Raw genomic sequence first — 4,550 nt, 5'->3', positions numbered from 1 at the left:
AGATATCATGGTCAGGTAAAAATATGTGAAAACATAAAAATCCCTACTCATAACCAATATGAGATGTGTTTACTTGAATACAGGAATATTTGTTGTAATTTAACGCTTCTAATGATTAAAAATATATAACAATTTTGCCATAACTAATTAAGCCTTTTTGCTGTTTATGAGGTAATTGAAAATACTTGCTCTCGTATTACAATATAATAGTGTATTTAAGTTCACGTTTGATAAGGTACCAAAATGGAATATTCAGAACAATATAAATAGGTCCTTAATGAAAACCAAAAACCCGCCAAAATTCTTGGCGCAGTACCAAATGAGGAATATATATTTTTTTTAAATGTGAATATTTATGTTAAAAAATCAATTGGGATCTAACGTCTATTAATCACTCCTCAGCTAAATTAAATACGATCTGTAAATAGCATATTTCCGGTTTACTCGCTCCGACGGTATATCTCCGCGGAAGACAAATAAAATAAAATTTTATTAGCTTGCTGTGAAATAAAATTTTACGATTTGGGATATATTTCTTATTAGTGGGTTGATCCTAAGTTGGGTTCAATTAATTGCTATCTATAACCCAGAGTCTCGTATAAAATGAAACAGTATCCGGACGACTTTATGATCCATAGGAGAGTAACTGTTATGTATACAAGGTTACAGTTTTATTATCACGATATAAGTGCAGTAGTATGGCCATGAGAAAGGCTGGAGTCTGTCATGAACATGAATGTTCCTAAATTATGTTCAATTTTATACTTAATCAGGTTATGAAAACATAATAATATGTAATGATGAAAAAAATTGAACCAGTATTATGGTGCGTTTTAAGCAAACTGAATTTATGACCACAATGTTTTTTGGTAAAAATTGGTAGGTTTTTTAAATACGAGTACTAATATGAAGATATGAACAATGTGGGATAGTGAGGTAGGTTATTCAATGTAGTGTTGATAAAGTGAGTAAATGAAGTAGAGATTGTAAACGAATTAATGTAATAATTTTAACTGTGAGAATAATGGGTATTTTAGACATTGTAATGAAGATCAATTTATTAATGCATAATGTTATCATAATTTAAAAAGTTTTATAGAAAATTGACTAATGATAAATAATTGTCTAACGAAAAAATTATCTGCAATTATATTGATTAACAATGTTTGGCTGTGATAGTGTAGTAAGGTAAGAAATGTAATTTTTTCATAATGATTATAATGAATTAATATTTTTGATAGATCCTTGAAAATGGCCTGAAAGACTGAAACATAGGAACGTTAAGAAAATAAAAAATTGTTGAGACCAAATAGATTTTTTTAATAACTACTCACCATAATAATATTTTCTTTATTTTTTTTGGGGGGGGGGAGCTCTATACAAATAGAGGTGACTATAACGAATATAATAAAGTTATAATTACAAAAAAAACTGCCCATCAAGTTGTTATATCAACACACTTATCAGAAACTTTATCATAATTGTAATAATTATTTTTTTTGTATCCTTCATTAAAATAAATTAGTACATCATACTTATATAATACATGAAATGTTGTCTTCTCAAAAGTCTTTTCCCTACGATTGACTTGTGGCATTATAAGTTGTTAATATCAGTCCAGCTAAGGAGTTATAGTCTAGGTACAGCCAAAGTCTACGCCATGGAATTAATGGAATGTGGGGGGACCGTTCCACTGGTTGTGATAATTGAAATTTTAGAGTCCTTTAAAAATATTCACAATGAAACAAATCTTCGAGAATGCAGTACAGGGATAAAGTAACTTCGGGGTAAGAAGCATATTGCATTAAAGGATTTTTCTTCGCTCACCTTGAAAGGCTTGAAAACTGGTGCGTATTCCATCTTAAAGAGTTTAGGCGTGTCCATATTCCTTTTACAGGTTGTTAAAAGTAATATAAAAAAACTACTACTACAGAAAGGCAAAATGAATGATAGTTGGTTGGTTTAGGATTATTTAAAATAATGATGACTTGGCAATTGAAAATTAATTCGGACTAATCTAAAAACCAAACCTCATGTTTCTGAAATACTATTAAATAACCATCAAGCCAGTGTGTCTAGTTTGTTCTGCCAATCAAAACCTCTTCAGGAAAAGATAAGATATATTTAATGATTATTTATGATAGTGATTAAAAGAAAAGAGTACTTCAATCCAAACCATTTATTATTATTCGCAAATCGTATGATATACTCAACTTCCAAACCAGTATATTTCAAAAATTTGGATCCTTTATTGATGCGTCTATCATGCGGTGAATTTTGCTTGCAAAATGCCCAAGATCACGTTTTAGCATATCCGAGTGCATCATTTTATATGTTGAATGCTGTTTAAATGCCAAAATTCATACAAAAATAAATAAAATGAAGACCCCTCTGTTAAGAAAATTTATCTTCAATATGCAAATGAAAAGTATGCATTGTTAAGGAAGTAATATAATATATGGTTTACTAATATACATCTCAGCTCCAAGAATAATTAAAATTTAAGATTTCCTTTAAAAGTTTCTTTCTGGAAATTCATAAAAGGATTAAAATTCGTAAATACTGTCATGACAAACTCACCTTCGAAAGTTGCATAGCTCAAACTATCTTCTGAACTGTGGCTCATTTTCAGTATCCAGAAGCACTCGGAACACCGTGGCCCCAATACCCAGAACCTGAGTACAATCGAACTTCCAGATAGCCTCCGGTAGCTATTGAAGGCTCTATGGATGACTGGAACAATGCGCAATTACTTCTATTGTCTATAGCTCTTGCTACTTCTCCAGGTCATTCCTCCTGGAGCGGTACATTTCAAAGGTACTGCGGTTATTTGTTGTCTTGTACTTGCCTTTTAGATATGGATTAGTCCTTATAGTATTCTTGATTTCCCTAGTTGCAGTTACACGAGGATGCCCGATTAGTTTCGTATTAAGGTTGAGAATTTGATGATAGGAGTTTGTCTAGAATTCTAAGATACGGATTTTTACGGGATTCAGTATAGAAAAAATAAAATCGGTAATCCTCCCATAAACTGAAGGTTACGATTGCAACTTGATCCTCAAAATCGGTCGCGCTGCCTTTAACTGTCAAGTTTATTGAGAACCCATAACACGTGTCATTTTAGTTTCCTGGTTGTTAACTTAGCGGGATTTTTATTTATTTATTTTTTTTTTTTGAGATTACTGATATTTTAAAATTTATTTATGCTATCTGACATTGACGGTGTTGGAGATGTTGTTGGATGACTATTAGTGCCCATGTAGAATATTCATTCGGATTTGTTTTTGCAAATTAGCGTCACGATATATTATTTCTGTTATAGTTATGCTCAAAAAATAATTATTTAAAATTTTATTTTGATCCAATGCAGTTACATCTGAGTTTTCGTAAATTAAAATCACAGATAGCACTCAGTGTAGAGCCCTAATTCTAGATTGCATATGTTAATTACACAGAGGACTTTATGTGAACACACTTTGATGTGGCAAAGTCGAAGCAACAAGTTAACTTACCACTTAACATGTGGTAAAATCTAAATCCATTCCTTTCCTTTCTCCGCCTAGTAACTTTGTTCCAGCTGACTTTTGATGAGGGTTGAATTTATATATGGTTTATCCTTTTTTTATGTCTTAAATAATGACTGAGATTTGATGTTAAAAGGTGGTCTGTCTTTTGGTTATTACTTTCTTGTAGGAACCAATATTGTTTAAACCATACCATAGCTTAGATTAATGACTGATATCTCGTGATTCCTTAAAAACCAATTTGACCACAAATTCCTAAAATTAAATTTGTTAAATCTTACTGTATGTAGCTTAGGGCCATTCTTTGAGTGAACTCCACAGTCGATTTTTAAGTTCGATGTCTCATGTAAATCTGTGATATCCCGTGAGTTTTTTTTTTTTTTAATAATTTAAGCTCAAAACATTGAAATAATATTTTATTATATTTCTTAAATTACTGAGTGCTCCTAGTGCCAATGAAGCAGGTAAAGTCAGCACATATAACCTAGCTGTTTACTGTTTTCAATTATCCTATACGGTTGATGATTAAGTCAATATCGAATTTCGTCACTATAGTCACTATCTGAAACTAATATTGTTTCAATAATATATACCGCCTACAATGATATCTACCCAGCAATATTTATCGTGTAAAGTGGGCTTTTTGTTGATACATAGTTGCTCATATACAGTTGGTTTCATTAAATTATGTACTGAGGTAAATCTTAGTTACAGCTTTGATATAAATTGGATATTTAATGTTTGATCAACTAAAATTCAAATACACCGTGTATTTCTAAGGGTAAGATATTGTATATAATTGGAGCTATGAAATGTAGTTAGTAGTTTCAAATATCTAGCATTTTAAAGTTGAATATTAAGGGTTAAATAACATTTTCTTTACTATTACAATAAATGAACACCACAGATATTTATTTTCTTCTAAGCCCCACCACAGTATGTAACTTCCTTATAATATTGGAAATAGTGAAGGAAAAGGATCTTGGATTAAAACTTAAATAATGTTATAGCTCCACCATACACTTC

This window comes from Halyomorpha halys, unplaced genomic scaffold (genome assembly GCF_000696795.3).
Source record: "Halyomorpha halys isolate HHAL.00 unplaced genomic scaffold, Hhal_1.1 Scaffold84.1, whole genome shotgun sequence".
NCBI classification, from domain to species: domain Eukaryota; kingdom Metazoa; phylum Arthropoda; class Insecta; order Hemiptera; family Pentatomidae; genus Halyomorpha; species Halyomorpha halys.
Note: the sequence above shows the minus strand (reverse complement) of the source record.